Genomic DNA, 19,935 nt, shown 5'->3' with positions numbered 1-19,935 from the left:
CTGTACTTTGGGCTTGTCCCGTCACAGCAAATCAACCTTCTCCACTTCACCCCGTCCTTTGCATCGTCCTCCCCATCACCAGCCACTCTCATGTCCTCCCTCTCTACGTCCACGCATCTTCTCTGAGTGACACCAACTATGTTAAGGCAAACATGTAAAAAAATATACACGTCTGCTCCAACATCAATGCCCACGCACCTCCACCCGTCTTTTTCGCTGGTATCAACACATCCACGAGTCAAGAAATGTATTCAAATTCAAGCATTTCTTCTCTTAGCTATTTGGTTTTGCTCTATTTGCTTTAAAAAAACCAGCAAACCAGATTTCAGATCTCTGGTTTTCTCTGAAATACAGATGGACTTCTCTGGTGGCGAGAGGCTCGGTCAGCGCAGTGTGAACTCCTTTGGCAGACGTTTATTCACATGTAACAGTCTCACGCTTTGGATTTAAAAGTGTAGTGTTATATTTCCTTGATGCACTCATTGAATTTAATGTAGTATTTCTCCTCCCCCCCCCCCCCCCCCCCCAAGGGAGAGAAATTGTGACGAACATCAAAACAAGACCTGGCATGGATTTACTATCTGTCCCTTACTGCCCTGCTGTGAAACCATTCCCTTCCTGAGAGACGGTTCGATATCTGCCCACGCCTGTTTAAACTGGTTTGAAAACAAAAGCGTTCCTTGTATATCTTACATCTGTAATGAATGACTTTTCAAAGCGGTGTGCAAAGATAAAGCTTGAAATTCAACGAGGAGCCAGATGGTCACACGGAGGACACAAACGTATGATAATGAACAGTACAAGTCATTTTTCCCAGAAATAAAAATGTTACAGTTCTCCTGGTGAAAGCTTTCATTCTACATTTATATCTCCACAAACAGTTGGCTTTGTAATTTTGTTCAGTCGTGAAACACTTGAGGATCTCACAGACGAAAACCCTTGACGCTTGACCTAAACTGGGTAATTCTGCATTGATGTTATCGCCCCATTCTGCTGTTGGTCTTCTGATATAATCCAGTATTGTGCTTTGTTGTAAATCTGATCTATTCTGAGCGAGTCACTTCCACGCCATGATGCTGTGTTACTTTTAATTTCAGTCAAATTCTTTGATTGATTGACTTTGTAGTTTTTATCCTCAGACGGAAACAAAAATAAATAAATCAACAAGGACGATGTCTAATAATACATCTAATAATTAAAATCACCTTATCAACAATCAGAGTCTCCAGCTACTACAAAAATAAAACTTTTAGACACAACAGCACTGCAGTTTCTGAAATAACAGCCTGCTCAGACCTAGAAATCATCTTTATGCTGGTTTGGCTCTGGACTGTTGAGACTGGAGCTTCACTTTACTTAAATATACCTTTTATGAGTGAAAAACTAAAATGAATGAGGTGAACCAGAAAGGCTGCAGCGTGGATGCTCTCAGTTAGGCTCCAATAGCAGCGCGACCTTTCACAGCTGCTGCAAGATCAAACTTCACACTGTTGAAAGATCAAAAGATCATGCATGGAGTCAGATCAGCGGGTTTGCTGCATCTGCTTGAAGGCCTGCTCACATTATCATCTAAAACGCAGGAGCCTCCTCCCTGTACGGCGTTAGCTCCGCGGGCTAGCTGCTGTTCCGAGACCTCCGAGCCGGGCAGCTGCAGACCCGGCCAGGCAGAGGCGGAGAGGAGTTCCCGCTGCTAGCTCCACCACAGCGCGATAAAGCCACCGGAGTAAGAGTCGCGGAGCTCCCGACTGTCGCAGGAGACATTTTTACCCAATTCAAATACCACCCACTTTTGTTTTTGCTTGCTAGCGTTAGCCGCTAGCCCGGAACCGGTTACCTCTCCCAGCTAGGTGTCAGCTGAGAAAGCAGCTAGCGTCGTTGCTAACTGTGTTAGCCGGACTGTGTGAAGCATATGCGGGGAATAAATGAGCGACTTACCCCTTTCTGTTGGTTTGTCAGTCTCCTATGATGATAGGTGTGAACATGCAACGCCCCGGAACGCGTCTCACGGCATCGTTAATGGGCTCCCCGCGGTGAAACGTCCATCGGCGCTGTTTCTCAGCCATCCGCCCCACTTCAGCACCGAACGCCGCCGCCGAGCCCCTGGACGCACTGCGCATGCGCGCTGCCGCTGCTGCTCCCCGGCTGCGGTTGGCGAGACGACGCGCGCACTTTAATTGAAATGCAGATTATACTGCTATGAACTGTACGAGGATACGAATCTGCTTCATATAAAATGTCTTAATTGTAGAAATTGATTTTTTAGATTTCCATTGTTTATCCCCAAAGTCAGTTAATAACTTATGTGAGTATTTTTTCCTGAATAATTAATTCAGAATCATATCAGGCCACTTTAAAAAAATCTTTACACTACCTTGCTTTAAGCTATTCTTATACTACTATAGGTTTGTTAAGGACTCAGTGGTCTCTCGAGTCGTAACACGTTTCTAATCTGACAAAGAATATGATAAATGTATGAATGAAAAAATACAACTTGCCAAAACCTGTCCAGAATATCTGGACTTTTCTTTCTTCAACATTAAATAAATTAACTGTGGTTGTAATCTATTGATACAGCAGCAAATTCATTCAATGTAAAACTGAATAGAATGCACTATTTTAATTTTTTTGGGGGGTGTCATTTATTTTCTTGCCCATCGATGAGCGTTAGAATATTATTTGTAGACCAAATAATTAATTGTGCTTAGCAAAAAACTTCCTTCCATCACTAAGAGCACACACAATTTTCAGGTTAATTTTTGACCTGAGAATTCACCCCTTGACCTGAGGGGTCTGGATTGTTCATAGCAACTCATCAGTTTCTTCTTGATCAAGCAGTCAGAAGTTCAGAACACAACTGGGTGTTTGATTTACTCTAAGATTTTCAGAATTCACAAAGAAATTATAACAGTAATGACACGAAACACTTAAATTCTGAGTCATACACTTTCCATCCATCCATCCATCCATCCACCCATGCTATACTTTACTGGAGATCTGTATGTACAATGTGTGAGGATGACCAGTTTTCTTCTCAAGAATAATTTAGTTTTGCATTTGAGTGTCTCAGTTTTAAAAATCAAAGATTCACTCAGTTTGTATCTGCAGCATGACTCATTACTGTATACCAGAGAGCCTTGGTATAATGGCTGTTCAAACTATATTTCCTACACAGGGGGGCACCCAAACTCTGCTCTCTCTCTCTCTCGTTCTCACTCTCTCTCTCTCTCCACACACGCACGCACACATGCACACACAGGTCTAATGGCATAATGACAAATCAGAATGCTTTTAAATCTACCGAAGCTTGCACGATAAAGATTTCCGCAAGCATCCTCTGAAATGACACATTTTGAGTTCACAAATAACAGATAGGATGGATTTAGATGGTTACCTCCTGGATTGGTGCTTTTCAAATATCTGCCTAAAACAGCTGCTAATGCATTTACATGGAACTTGTCGTGGAAGAGAGAGTTGTTCCTCAATCTAGCCGTTTGATCATTTTATTAGCAAGTTAATTAGTCCATTCATTATCATTTCTATTGTGAAGCAAATATATATTTTCATGCCAAATGATGGAAGTAAGAGGCCACCAAATTCAGGAAAGACAAAAATATATAAAAAGCAACACTTTGTTTGAATTTCATTTTGCAAAATATAGAGGAAGTTTTTTCCTTCTGTACTACCGGTATTTCAATCCTAAAGAGAGGGAAGAAAAAAAGGACAATGTCCTAATGCATTTAAATTCCTAACTTCATGCATCAGACAAAAAATGTAAATGTTCAGCAGCTTCATACTTGAACTAGCAATCAAATCGAGCTGCATGAGGAAGTGCTGCTGGGGAAATATGGATGAAACCAAGTGTATGATTCCTGTTGCTGTTCGCTCATTAAAGGGAATATGAAATGCCACAGATCCTCTCTGTTTTTTTTTCAACACATCAAAGTGTCTCCTTGATTTTCATGTGAAAAGGTCAAGAAATGCACAATCACTCTGACCAATTGTGGCTCCTCAAGCAAGCAGCGTTTAGGAAAAGAATAAGCTGAATATCTAAAAGCAGGACCTTATGCATCGCTTACAGAGCTCTTATCTGCGGGAGTCATGCCTGCCTTCCTCACCCTGACAAAAGAGTATTATCTTAATTAGTAAAACTTGAGCATTTTAGGATGTTTTAGAACAAAACAAACTGGACAGTAGCTGAGAATTATTTCTCAAGCAATAGATGAGAACTGGGATAAAAGTTGCAATGAATTCTCCACACTACAATATGGAAATAGAGGACATACTAAAATCTGGGTTGCAGTTTTGAGTTCATTTTCAAAGTCCAGCTTTGATCTGTATTTTGGCCTAACCCATAATTTAGAGCACGAATGTCAGAAACGGACCCAAGTGTTCCAAGCCCAGAAGCATGAGGGTCGGGTCTGGAAGGGCATCAGGTTTAAACCTGTGCCTCAGGCAAAAATACGGAGCACAATGTGCCACCCTCTAATCAGAAACATAAAATAAAGAAATAAAAAGGACTCAACAGTCGCAGAGATAATCAGGTGATAAACCAAAATCATGAAATGCCATTAGTGACATGACCAAATATTTTATGAGCAAAGTAACTTTCTCTGCGTGTCCAAAACAAATATCAAGGCTGTTAAGTGACACAGGAAAAACTTAAAATGTGATAACAAACACGAGGTGCAGCACTGAGGATCCCTGACATCTGTGGACGAGGGAGCTTGGACATCTCCAGTCAACAACTGATGCTCTGACCTCCCCTAGCGTTGGGAAGTTATTAGCCTCCGTTTCAGCCGAGTATAAACCTCTGCCTTCACATCCTCAAAAGTCCTTGGACTCCAAGGTGAAGGAGCTTAGCTTCCCTTCTTCCTTACATGACTTCTTTCTTTCTTTTTCGATGACTTGGATATATTAAATGAAAAAATAAAACATTTTCTGCAAAAAACAGGGGAAATATCCTGTTAAATATACAATTACTGGTATTGTAAGAGGTGAAATAAGCATTTTTTATTAGGACTGATCTGTAAAACCTGACATAGACTACAACAGACAGAAATTGTAATCTATGAATATTTTTGGATGATTCTAGAGTCACAATAAAACAAGTTTACTGAATTTGCCAGAAATCATTATAACCATGATGCAACGATTTGCATCTGGAAATCAGGGTTTTAATTAGTAGAGCAACTGGAGATGTTTATCTCAAATGGTCGTCATCCGAAGTGGGAAATTAGCCATGAGCAGATGGACAGCCTCATTGACTTGGAAAACTGCTAGCGCATATTATCTTTTGGCAGATCCAATGAATAATGAATTTTCAGCAGTGAGAATGAATAATGCAATGTAGTTTGAAGGAGGCTTGACTGGGAGCCTAAATGAGAGATGGCGTGTCAAAAAAAAAGCTCAAGTGGAAATGCTGGAGCTTATGCACACATCTGGTTGGAGCTGCAGCGCAAAAACCGCGCTCTGCAGTACAAAAGGTGCTGAAAGCTTGTCGATAATTGAAGAGATATGAGAAATTAAGTGACACCTTCTCTGCAGCATATCAGAATATGATGAAAAATCGACTTTATAAATGTCACATTTTTAAGGAATGACTCCTATAAGTACAGTGAATGTGATATATAACATTTTACATTTTAAAATAAAATACATTTTAAAAGTGTATTTTATTATAAAAGACTTGCAGACCATATGAGGGGGGAGGCCAGGGAAACCCATCCATTCATCTTCTTGTAGACTAGAAGAATGCATTCGCCACTTCTATAGTCGCTTATCCGCCTTCTTGGTCACGGGTCTGCTGGAGCTTATACCAGCGGACTACGGGCGAGAGGCGGGCTACACCCCGGACAGGACCCCAGCTCATCTCAGCGTCACATGAAAGACAACAAACACACACACACAATTTGGTGTGGCCAGTTCACATAAGCTGAACCCAGAACCTTCTCGCTGTGAGGCAACAGTGCTACCCACTGTTCCACTGTGCCACCCAGCAGTAAACTACCAAACTGGAAATAAATGACCACAGGCAGAGGGAGAATTATCTGAACCGTGAACATCAACTATACGACAAGGGATCCACCAATTGGATAACACAAATAAAACTACAAGAAATGGCCCCAAAATAACAAAATAAAACACAAAATAATTGAACTCGAAAGTCGAAACCCAGGGCCATGACAATCTGTTGTCTTCCAATAAAAGGCAAATAATATGAGAATTCTATTTGATATATTTATCTAATAAATATCAGTTGACAAAATATTGCCAAAGAAAAATGACTGTGGTTGCCCTCTGGCTCATTTCATTGTATCTTTGATATTAATTTGATTCTCATTCAATCTCTGTTCCCCTCTGATTGCTCTTATCCATGACTCATACGCTTTCAGGTTTCCTTGGCAACACGTGTGCGTGTGTGTGTGTTTGTGTGTATATATAAACCTTCCTCTCTACCTTCTCTTCTCTTCCTGTCTATTATATTTCCACACTCTTCTCTCTCTCATATCTCCCCTTTCCTCATTGCAGGTCCTTTCATCCGGACTTGGAACCTCTGACAATAGAACATATCTCTGAAAATGATTGCTCAAAGAAAAATATGGACAGAAGGTTCAATGAAAACATATCTGGAGGTACACACTATCCCCCATATGGGGTCTTGTTCGAGTTGTTGTTGTTGTTGTTCTTCTTCTTGATGAATGCAGGGCGTAGAGATATTCCTCCTGAAACCTGTCAGAGTTAGATCAAACATTTTAAGACTCTTCCCATGATGCATTGAGACATAAGATGTGACGCTGATATTAACTTGTAGCCAAATGCGGGATAGAGGGAGTTATACGAGTATATAAAACTATGCATGTTGTTTTTTTGAGTTTTTCTTTATTTTAGCTCTTTATTTGTATTTTTTGTTTTTTGTTCCCAGTAAATGTTTTATTTCTCACCATTATTGTAAATTTTGATACAAAGATAGAGAAAATGTAATTGTCACTTGATAAAATTGCAGCTTTGCCAATTCTTATTACAATATATAATATAATATACATTTAATTTAGTACACTTTGGTTTAATTTAGTATGCAAAGATATAAATACTGATTTGGCTGGGGGAAAAAAGCATTTAAACCTTTTCAATCATCCAATGAGGAAATTTAACTTTTCTCCTCCTCCGGTGTTTTCACCAAATGGAACAAGTTAGGAGCTCCGTTATTCTTCCGTTGAAGCTTTGCTTAAATCACTTCCACTAAAATTAAAAAGCCTAATTAAAACCAGAGGGATGATCTGACTCTGATTCCTCTCCTGCCCACTCAGAGCAGAGGGAGAGGAAGGAGAGGCAGTTGTGAAAAGTGTTTTGTGAAGAGGCTGCTGGCAGCACAACAGCCTGAAGTTCCACTGGGAGTCTGAGCTGAGGTTTTAACCGCCATGGCTGCCGCAGTTTTCATTAAAATATCCTCTTTATATCAGAACAAACTAATTTACTACGGCTGGACTTCATTAGGGAAATAACTTCTGCAAAATAAGTTGGAAAATGACAAATCATTCAGAGAAGCCAGATACAAACCCTTGAAACAGGAACCCGGAGTGGCCCAATCAGGCAAGCGTCAAGACTGTCTCACAGGACCGTCAAAGTGCATTTGAAGGCTGTCAGTCATCTACAGAAGGCATGGAACATCGATGCTGTCAAAACTAGTGAATGAATTGCAATAGGAACCTGCATCAGACAGAAAACGAGCCCCATGACGCTTAACAACATTGTGATTAGTCACACAGACTGTCACGCCTGGATGCCTTCACCCGGCTCACTTAAATGGTTTTATTTGTCTTTCTGAAAAATATGAGTGGCTAATTCATGAACTGAAAATGTTGTTTTCACAACCTTTGATTAGCAGAAATGTCATAATTGAAATGTGAAATATTTCCTGAGATGAAACTACTTATTGTATAGATGGGATTGTGGATAATGGCTTGAGTACTGCACACCTTTACGTATATCCTCTGAATGAGCAGGTCAAAACCAAAAAGAACAGCTCATATATGTGTGTGTGTCTAGGTGTCTGTTAGTCAATAAAGTGATTAAGCATCATTTGGGGTTCATTACCATCATGTTTATGATGGTAGTTGTGTAGGGGATTAGGGGAGTTTCCCTGAAGCTTTATTCCTGGAATAAAGCTTTCACAGCCTGTGTTCGTATCTCTCTCTCTCTCTCTCTCTCTCTCTCTCTGTGTGTGTGTGTGTGGACACAAATGTACTGTGAGGAGTTGTTTTTTTCCACATAGCCATTACTTTGTTTTGGCTGCCAGAAATGCCAGAGGTCACTGAACTAGAGTTCTAGAATGCTGCCTATGGTGTGCTCATCTTCTCACTTTGTTTTAGCATCCTTGTAATTTAATGCAATGCTTTTAAAATAACTGTCCCTGGCGGCTTCAGCCTATAACCTGACCAAAATACCACAAAGCTGTAAAGACCATTTCTCTTATTCAGCACAAATAATGTACAGCCAAGCGCATTTGATACCAGAAGCAGGGACTGTAATGATCCAGAACTGATGAACTTTAAATTCTTCTTTTGTTTTTTTTTTAAACTCTGGAGGAAATGCTGAAGCCAAGGATCACGCACAAGGGAGGAGAGCTAGACATTTGTTTCATAAAAATATGCATCATAGGAAAAGGATATGTTGGTCCATAGTGGCTCCCGTTCAGGTCACAGCGGGTCAGGACTAACTCTCCAGACTAACCTTGTAATGTAATTTAAATTCTTCTTCTTCTTCTTCTTCTTCTTGGTGTTAGCAACCACTTCATCATAGAATACACTTGATTTCATTGCTGGTAGCTGTCCTTTGCTAACGACTTGATTATTGCTATAATAATAATAATAAAATGTATTATTTATTTTATATTTTATGAGGAGCAGTGTGTTTTGCAGAAACATTTGTTTCTGCGATTATTTTCAATTCATTCTGTTTTTTCCTTCAATCCTTTTCTCCACTTTCTTTTCTTGGCTCTCATTTCCACATCTTTGCAATCTCCTATCTGATTCATTCCCATGATTCAGCCCTTTTTATTTTTACTTTATTTGCAACAAAGAACAATTTTTGTAGAGGAAAACTTCTGGTCACAACAATCCCATGAGAGTGTCCATCATCCTCCTTCCTCGTGATTTATTTGTCCCTATGATTGAACCGCTGGGTGCACAACATTCTGCAGCAAAAAAAAAAGCTTTTGATTGAAACTTTAAACTGATTCTGCCCTCTTGTTCATCTCCTGATAGCTCAGCTGCTGGATGTTTTCCAACTTCTATGTCATGCGGGAGCAGATCCTTGACTCTTAAGATGTGATGGACTCATTTTCCTTTATCTCTTCACTACTGAACTCCTCCACCTGCTCAACCCCTCTTACTTATTTCATATTTAAGTTTGTGCTCCTTCAAAAAAAAAAACACAAAAAAAACATCTTCCATTCTAGTAGCTGATTGATTACTCAGGCTTGATTAGATTACATGTCCTTAATTGCATCCAGCACAAGAACAAACACTAAACAGCAAGGCAAGCTGAGAAATGATCAGGATGAGTTTTTTTTCTTCTGACAGATCAAAAACTTCAATAAGGAATAGCTCAGGGGGGTTGAGCACCTTTTACAGCTTGGTGACATGTTTTTTTTTTTTTTTTGCTAAATAGAATTAAAATGTCTTGTTGGGAAAACTGAAATTCTAATCTTAAACTGATGTATTTGTTTCTAATTTGGAGATCTTTTTGAGGAATCCAGGTGTAGTGACACATTTTATTTGCAAAATAACTGCAAGGTGTGCTAAATTCAGAGCAGCTGCTTCTCCGTGGCACCAGCTGTCACAGCTCATTGGTATTTTAATCTAAGTCGCAGTTAGATGATGGCCGTCTGCTTTGTGCAACCTGGATTTCTATAGCCAGGTTTTGGTGTTTGTGACTTTTGGGGGACTTTTCTTAATATTATCAGACTAATAACGCGGCTAGCTGTGAAATCTAACAGAATGACGTTGACAATCCTGGCTCCAGACTAACTTTCTATACTGGTGTGGATATCTTTTTCATTTCAAGCATTGCTTTCTGAAACAAATTATGTTGCATGAATTTAAACAGAAATAAAATTTTTGCTACATTTTTTTTATTGGGAAACTACAGAATAGATTGGGTAGTTTTTCCCCATTTTACACTAATTATTTTTTGTCTTTCTCTTGCTCTCAAGAGGAATGTAATGATTACATACATTTTAGCCAAAATACGCTGGTTGTAACGAGTATAACACTAAATGTCAAACTCAACCAAGACTAAACCATGGAATCAAATGTTAATATTCCAGTGTGGGAACTAGATTTTTCCCCCCATTTTGCCACATTTCTGGAAACAAAGCAGTTTTATTGCTGCAGTTGCTGTCCATTATTTGCCTTGGTCCAACTACTTAAAGTGATTCATATGAAGTGGACAATAGTGCTGCTCATCGTTGTAGCCTGAACCAGTAGCTCACACAGGACTCATTTCTGTCTGATTTATTCCATCATAATTGTGGCCAGTAGATGGTTGTGAAATAAAGGAAAAAGGAGACTTCTCATTACAACCCCTCTGGAGGACTGTAAATTGAGTTTGATGTGCACCGTCCCCATTAACTAAACGCTAACCCTGTCAAACCAGCCAATTAACCTGAATAATAAGGCAAAGGAAATTCATCATTTTTCTGTAAATGCAAAGGCCAAGGCAGCGCAGACTTGTGACCGATTCCCAGGGAGTGATAACGCAGGGAAACAATGCAGGATTGATTAAAAAAAATTCGTAGGTTTAGTCACCGCAGCGTCCTGCACTATTTTTAATCAAAATCCTTCTTAAGTTGCTGCAGTATAAGGGCTATATTTTAGGCGTGGCATTGCACATGTGCTTCATTATTGTGTCCTCACCCTTGGAGTTTCCAGAAACATAGTAAGACCTTTAGACTAGCCACGGATTTGTCAACCGTGGGATTTCGATCAGTCTAAAAACGGGAGACAGATGTGGATTTTCTTGTGCAAAGGATACATTTGCCATTTGTTTAAATTTTCTGCCTGAAGCAACAGTACCATTAGCACCATAACAGGGGTGTAAATTGCACTTAAATCTTAATTATAGCAACATCGTGGGACCATAGATTAAGTGAAATTAACACTTCAGTGCTATAAGTATGTGAATGAGAGATGTTTAAGACAATTTAGACCATTAGCTACATCATCTGAATTGATTATGCGTCCCAACTGCCAAATTCCTCAGTTTATCCACTCCGCAAAGTCGTCCATCACTGAAGGTTATTTGTGTTTCAGCTCTGCAGAGATGCTTGTCAATTTCTAAAAGGGAGCAATGCGTGGCGGCAATTTTAACACATATCATTCAACAAGGCTACATCAGGCTTCGGAGGTGATATTTACCAACCCCTCCCGAAAGGAGGGGGTGGCTGAGTATCATTCTTTAACTTTGGTAAATAGAAAGGAGTCAGTGGCAAGGCTCAGGAGAAAATGCAATTTGTAAATGCAAATGAAATCAAAGTAGTAACTGGAGGACATTTAAGTAAATGAGCTTGAATGTTCAATATATGGCAACAGAAAAGCAACAGCTTGGAAAAAAAACCCTGATTAACCTTCAGTGGAGTAAATGCAGCCTGTTGATTTTATATTTTCTACCATAGCAGGATCACATGGCCAGAATACTCTGCTGAATGTATAATATTCTGCTGCATTGCTGAGGTTGGGTACTTGGTGACACGTCGCTGCTGACATCCCAAAAGGTCAAGTTGTTCCATCCAGTTCAGGCTTTGCCTGCCAGTCTTTCAAACTTTCCTTTGTGGACTGGGGCACAAACTTTATTTATTTTTATTTGAAATATCACAGCATACTGGCAGGAATAGTTTGACCTTGTAGGAAATAGGCGTAATCACTTTCCTGCCAGGTGTGGGATGAGAAGATCAATATCACTTTAATGAATGAAAGTGATATCAATCTTCTCATCTCTAGAGCTATTCCTTTAAATCTTCCACTAAATGGAAGGAAAGACCTTGTTTAAACCATGACCAAAAAAAAAAAGTTGTTATGAAGACAAGTGTCCACTGCTCAAGTCTTTGCAAACTTTTTTCTTGATAAACATTCTAAACCAAATGTTTTAGTTGCTGCAAAGTTCCCAAGGTTCCAGCCTAATGAGGACTAGTAGATGAGCAGTATTTTTGCCAGGGGGGTTAGTGCATTTAATTGGCATGAATTTCTTTTCTTTTCCTGAAAAAGTAGATTAAAAAATACATTAGAACAATTTGTTATGCACCAGAATACAAATATAAAGATTGCACCTGTCCTTGGCTAAAAGGTTTATCGAGGGTTCTGGTCGTCTGAAACCATTTAGGAGAACATTTTCCAAATGTAACCCTGGGTATACAAAACTCCCTCTGGAACGGTGAGATCACTGGTTGTTGTTGTCAACCAAAACGTTAAACTGAATTATATAATGAAATGTCGAGTTCATTTTAATTAATGCCCTTCCTGCTCTGCAGCAGCCCATCTTCATGTCCGGACACAAACTCTTTTAGAGGTTATTAATTATTGTTCCATCAAGCTGTTAAATCGGATGAGACACAGGATGCATGTTGAGCACAGTTTAGATGTGTGTGTGTGTGTGTGTAGAAACTGTCAGATGGTATATTAAGAACTGTCAAGAGATAAGTGGGACAAAATGATCAAGGATCATTTTGGTTAGTGAGTGTGATGCTAAACAGAGATTTTCCATTCAAAGGCAACAAAAGAAATGTTATACAACAGCAATGAAGTGACAATAATTACACGTCTGTAAGAATAGTAAAATGAAAATACTATATAAGGTCCGAGTCGGCAGCTGGCTGTAAATCCTGTCCGGCGGATGCGTTGCTTTGGGCAAATGGTACGCTGGGTTCAACGAAGAGACAGCAAAAGCTGAGTGAATCCGAGAATAATATGAAAGAAGGGATGACATATTGGAGCGGTGAACGTTTGACAGCTTGTAGCCTGGAACAAAGGCAGGTGCAAAAGGATCAAATGACTGAGAGGAAGTAATGTGTGCCGGGAAAACTTCAGTTAGTTGTTCTTCAATGTAATAAATCCAACACAATCTGCATCGGGGCAACACGGTGGTGCAGCGCTGCTGCCTCACAGCAAGAAGGTTGCAGGTTCAAATTCAACTTGGGGCCTTTCTCTGAGGAGTTTGCATGTTCTACCCGTGTCTGCATGGGTTCTCTCTGGGTTCTCTGGTTTCTGCCCACCACCAAAAGCATGGCTTTCTTTTCTGCACATGCAAAGTGATTGGTTGATGTATCATGAATTAAACACTGATTTGTAGCATGATTTTATCCATAACATACTTCACTTTAATTTTACACGGGTAGTGTGTACTACATGTATATTTAAAGTCATAGGGACTGGTATTACACAGAATGTGTTTTTTATAGCACTGGGCCGAGGTGGCCTCAATCAGAGCTTCAAGTGTGTCTGAAATGTTACGTTCAAAAAATGGCATTACACATAAAATATCATGAGGCATTCTTTTGTGACTGATTTATTCATCCCTGCTAGGATTCCTATTGCACAAGGAGTCCCAGAGGAGCATTGTTGTCACGGCGACACCACTTCTTTACCCCTCCTGCTGAGTCAGCTTGTTTCTGTTTACTGCATCTCAGACCACTTGCCAAGTAAATCTATTTTTTTTTTTTGGTCTTGCAGGATAAAACAGCTGATCACACCTATCCAGCAGCTCGGTGAACTGTCTTCATTGTTGGCCTACCGCCTTGCTGCTGCCTTCCTTATCAATCTCAACAGGGTATCAGTCACCACCACCGTCATAGGGGGGCATTTACTGTATGCTGTTGCTGCTCAGTGCAGCAGCAAGATCACTATCGGAACCCCTGATGTTTGGCAAAGTCAGTTTTATTTGTGTAGCTCCAGATAAATAAAGAAAGTCCATGAACATGGAAATAATGGCCTTTTTACATGAGGAGAGAGAGTGAGAGATGGGCATTTCGGAACACTGACATATACAACAGTTATATAGAAATATTGTAATTACTCATATTTATAACTACTACAATAAGCCTTTCACGGATTTTTATACTTCATTTGCTGCAATAAAAAATAATTGTTGCTTAATTCATTTGTCTTTCCAAACTGAGATCTTTTTAACCAGTTTCCTGTGTCACTCAGCTGCTGATCTCCACCTCTGAGAATCTTGCATTTACTCCGTGGAATTAATGGGCTATTTTATGTGCTTTAATTAACATCCTGATGGTAATTCTGGTTTCATTTAGGAATTTTCAGAGCTTGTATAAATTATTATAACACAACTTTGCTACAATATCAGTCTTTATTGTTGATTTAATAGCCGTCTGAGTGCTAAAGTAAACACAACATAGCATCATTTCTCTTTCTTTGTCTCCCTGGAGGAAAAAGAGGAACAAGTTCCTTCCTTCCAGAGCGTATGTGGGTTCTAGCAGGGGACAGCTTGGATCAATGAAGGTAACAGTCTTAGTGGGTAAATTAAAGCAAACTTAAACCTTGCTTTTAGATAGAAAACTAACACTCACCATAAACACAACACAAATCACACTCACCCAACACTCCCAGTGCAAACATTTTGCTCCATGATTTGCTATAAATATAATCTAAACTACTCAGACTGGTTCTTTAGTCTCTTCCTAGTTCCAAAGCAATCACTCCCATTGGTTGTAACCTATTTTTGAATAACCTCATCTGCTTAGTCTGTTCATAAAATATTCAAAATGGCTGGTGCAGTTAGAAAAGAGCTAAAAGCAGACTTGATTGCTAAATCAATAAACTGAGGAGCAGTGGCTGGATTGACTGTCAGATGAAATGGGGATGCTCATCGGGGCTTAGAAATCAATCACTTATATTGCTGAAGGTGACATTGATTGACCTATCAAAATCATCACCTGTTATATTGAGAAAAGCTCCATTGGTCTAATATTGAGCTTTAATTTATGACTAATACTCCTCAGAGTAAAAATGATTGTTCTCATAATAACACAAGGTCAATATCTGCTTTAGCAATTCCAGACGGACTCACAAGATGAATCATATTTATCATGCTGTCTATCTTAAAGCCACTGTACAGCTGATTTGCTGGTAAAATCAATTTGCTTTGTTAAACATGACCATATTTGTGGAATAATAAGTGTGTACATGCTTGCTGCTGGGATGCTACCAGCACAGCACGGCCCATGCTGATTAAAAATAATTACATTGCCATTGAGCAGGGTTCACATAAAGGATCGTGTGGATTTATTATGTGGATTTATTAGGATGAAGGTGGATTCAAAGAAAAAAAATCTATGAATTTGGTATTAAAAAAACCAACAGGTATAAATGGCAGGAAATCTGCAATACAGGTACACTGACATTGAGAAAGAAAAACTTTAAGTTCAATGTCACCACTTGACTGTGGAGGGTTGTTTACAGAGTACTTTAAGAGGAAAACCCAAAGCCCCGTGTAATAATGCCTTCTGGGCATTACTGGAGCAAGCAAACGAAAAACCATCAGAGCATCAAAAGCAGCAAACCGCAATGAAATAGGACTGCTCACTACTGTTTGGTGCAGTTGATAGATCCAAAACACCTGTTTCCCCGCCCCCCCAGGTATCCCCACTCATGATGTGCTGCCATGTGCATCACCAGATGTGAGTAGTAATCATGCTTTTCCCATCTTCGTGTATCAATCATGTGTAATCATTATTTTAAAGAGAGAATCCAGTTGAATCTCTCCATACCAAAATCACCCTGGAGAAAAGAAGTGACTTCATTTTACTGGAAGCTCTACAGTGAAGGCAAGAAGGAGAGCAATATGTGACCCCCCTCTGGCAATTCTCAAATTATCTGACAACATTTAGAGCAAAAAAGACCAAGACTTTACACAGACTGATGTATCCGGTCTACTCCGGAGAACCAACAAGTTCCTGCACTTGTTTACACTGAATGGAAGCATTGGCAAAATGGGATCCTGACTCATTTCATAATAATATCTGAAGGTGGGAAAGGCCAATGCTCTTAGTCTCCTTTTAGTGCTCGCTTTGACTACTGACCATGAACTTTAATTCACTGCTTGCTGGATGAGACATGACATTATTTTTTTCCCCTTATAAATGCTTTAAATGCACATTTGGCAGAGGTGGTGACTGGCGAAGAGTCTTGCTGTTTCTGAAAGCCATGGCATCCATTATGTATGTTCACATGTAGAAGGTTAGCTGTTAATGAAGAAACTGACATCAGAACCAGAATCTCAATCAGCTTTATTGGGCAAGTTTGGGCACACAAACAAGGAATTATAGACTCCGGTTTAAGTTGCTCGCAAAGTACATGGTGTTGAGAATTTTAAGGGAGCAAAAAAATGAAATTCATAAAGATAAGAAGTGCAATAAATGGTACACTTGAAAAAAAAAAACAGTATTGCAGTGAGGTAGATGTTATTCTGGAAGTTGTATCTGAAGAGAACAAGAGCTATCGTACGGTTTATGTCATAAAGATGCAGCCCACGACTCTCTGAGTTCATCAGACTGACAGCCTTATCGCCTGACAGCGGTTTTACTTGAGAGGGTTCTGTAATGACCAGAAGGGAAACTATTTAAAGTTGTGGTGAAGACGCGAGGACAGCTGAGATGTGAGCTGCCTGACTCCTTACACTGACCTGGTGTAGCCTGGATCCTGGATGTGATGCATCCCTGGCTCACCTGCTGTTGTGTGTTTTTCAGGAAGTTGCTGATGCCCTGACAGGTGTGGGCGGGCACTGGGAGCCTCTGGTGAAGGACTTCGGGGATGATGGTTTTGAATGTAGCTCCACAAAGAGGATATACTTGTGTATATGTTTACGTTTTATAAGCTTCAGGTGGCTCAGTATCAGTCTCTCAAAATACTTTCATGATCACATATATCAGGACAACAGGTTTGTAGCCATTTGATCTTGTGATGGCGGGTTTCTTGGGTACCGGGATGATGATGGGGCCTTTGAAGCAGGAGGGCATCTGACACAGCTCCAGGGGTCCATTAAAGATCTTGGTGAAGACGGGTGCAGATAGAGGTGCACTCATATTTGTATTCTGGCATCCATATGCTACACAGAACAGGCCAAATCAATGTGTGCCTTGTTTGACAAATAGCAATGCAATCGCAGCCCAGGATGACCCTGCCTCCTGCATGAATTGCTTTATCGAGACAGCGTGTCGTCATGAAGCACGGTGCCTTTTGCGTAATGGAAACAACCAGCCATTTCAATACCAGCAGCTCAGGAAACGCAACGTACCCATCAGGGCGGAGATGGCAGATGGGCTGAATCCGTCACGGCATGAATCATTGTTCCCAGTTGCATACGGAGATGTTCTCCTCTCTGCTAGATGCTTTTTTTTTTTTTTTTACAAACAACCCTTTCTGTGCTCTTCTACCCTGATGATGGTGCCTTTTTGAGTTTAGAAAAAACATGCTTCAATTTGTACTTTTTTCATGCGTGGAAAATGCTTTAGACATCATTACGATAAGCATGCAGCGTGGGACTCACATGCATGGAGAAGGTTGCTTTACCCATTCCCAGATCAAGTAAATAATGATGTGAGGTATGATTTGCAATTAAATATATGGGTCTGAGTATCTTTGAGAACACATGTGGTGATAGGTGTTCTATGTTTTCTATGAACATGCTCCAGCAGATATGTCAGTCTGAGATATTACAATTTCTTCATAGAAAAGAAAATATAATAAGAAGCAGTAATGGTTGTTCCGGCTTCACAATGCGTAAATTATACTTGATTAATGCTGTAGTACATTTTGCACAATTTGATTAAAATAATTCATTGATTTTGTGAAAGGATACGGTGTCCCCAAAGGTACACAGAGGATTCTGTCTATGATCATCTTATTTATTTTTCATTTTTTTGTTTGCTGTATTTAGTTATAATTTTAGGCCTCATTTGGATGGACACACAACAGCCAGAAGTCTTCTTTTTGAATGCCCTGCAGTGAATTGTTAAAGTGAGATGGCAGCACACGCGTCTCTGTGCAGGTGCGTATATATAATGTGTCAAACCAGACCAAACAGTTATTGCTTTCATTTTTAGCAAACCTTCTACTTTTTCCCCCTGTCTTTAAAAAATACACAGGAACAGGAAATGAGGAACAAGAGAGATGAGAACATCATAAAATTCATCCCTCACTGCGCCTGACACACAATTTTCCTCACCCAAAAAACTGTGACAAACGCAAATTACTTTTTCTTTTTGATATGAAATAAAAATGTTCAGGTGCATTTATTGCGGTTTGACTTATTTGTAAAGAAGTAAAGATTTTACTTGACTCTTCATCTTCTGGTTCATTCCTATTCACTGTGGATTTTACAATCTAACACCAAAGGTATCACATCCAATGTGGTGTGACTGCGGGATAACATCTCATTAACAGACGTGCACATGCCTGTGGAAGAGTTGCCTCTGTGCTGTAATGTTCATCCTCACCATGGCAACAGCAGGAAGCTCATATCTCCCAACTGAGATACACAAATGTGGTGACAGAGGAAATAACAAGAATATTTCATCCAAGCGAGACCTCACGCTGAGCGACTGAACGATATTTTCACTGGCACAATAACGATGGAAATGACTGTTTGGCAATTAGGACCCACCCTGATGTCATCATATTTCAAGAAGGTGGGAGATGCTAGGAAATCCCTCAGTGGAGCATATGATAGTGGTGATGGTGGGGGGCAGGATGGGGTGAGAAGTAGACTGCCGTGTGTGTTCAGCGTCCACTGGGTGTGGTGAACTGGAACCTGTCTTTTCCTCAGAGCCACTGTCTCTAGGCCGTCCATCATGGCTGGCCTCACCACTGTCTTGTAGACAAATGCTCAGTCTCACACCAATAACTTATTTATCTATCAGCGCAGAGCGAAAAACTAAGTTCACCTTATTCTAACAACATATTTTTATTTAAAGTGACACAAATTTCAGAACTGTTCTACTCACATTGTGTAGTTTTTCTACAGACGGGCCTCCAGAATGTTTAGTGGAAGACCTTCGGCCACTTCGTGCCACTGAAATGAGACAAGCAAGGACATTATCTTGATGAAAATGAATCCCAATTGGATTATATCATGTTTCATTCCCCTGTTTGGCTTCACTGATCAGAAAACAGAGATCAGAAGTGGAGAGTCTCATTACAAATTCTCTACGTATACAAGCAACCTGACAGATAATCCCTGGACTCCGTCGCGCCATACACTTCTGTAATCAGATTTTCCTGCCGTTGTCATGGTCTTTTAAATTCTAACAACATTTACATTCTCATGTTTTACTGTATTTTCGGTTGTTTCACTGCATGCATTGAAAGAATTACAAGGTATGGCTTGCTTCCAGCACAAATGAAGAAAGACAGAGGGCTGAGGGAATACTAAAGGGCACAAGTCAGGAAAGAAAAGGACAAGGACAGAGGTGAATGGAGCTCGGAATGATAATGGATAAAGGAATGTTAAATTTACAAGGAAAGAAGGAAGGAAGGAGTGAACGGATGAGTATACATTAGAACTTTAGGGTTCTAATCAATATATGAAGAAGGGATACATGATTAAATGAGATAAGATTGGAAGGAAGGAAGGAAGGAAGGAAGAAAGGAAGGAAGGAAGGAAGGAAGAAAGGAACGAAGGAAGGAACGAAGGAAGGAAGGAAGGAGAAAATGAAGTACGATGAGAAATTTTGGAAATAAAGGACACAAGAGGATAATAAAAGCATATAGGAATAAAGGAAGCCCAAAACGGGAAACAAAAATGTGGGAAATAGGAATAAACATTTGTTAGGTAAAGTATAAAACCATAGCAAACAGGACACGAAGGAAAGTAGACAGAAAGGGACCTGTGGAGGAAGGAGGAGAGGGAGACAACTAATTCCTT

This window comes from Brachionichthys hirsutus, unplaced genomic scaffold, assembly GCF_040956055.1.
Source record: "Brachionichthys hirsutus isolate HB-005 unplaced genomic scaffold, CSIRO-AGI_Bhir_v1 contig_808, whole genome shotgun sequence".
In the NCBI taxonomy this organism is placed as follows: Eukaryota; Metazoa; Chordata; class Actinopteri; order Lophiiformes; family Brachionichthyidae; genus Brachionichthys; species Brachionichthys hirsutus.
Note: the sequence above shows the minus strand (reverse complement) of the source record.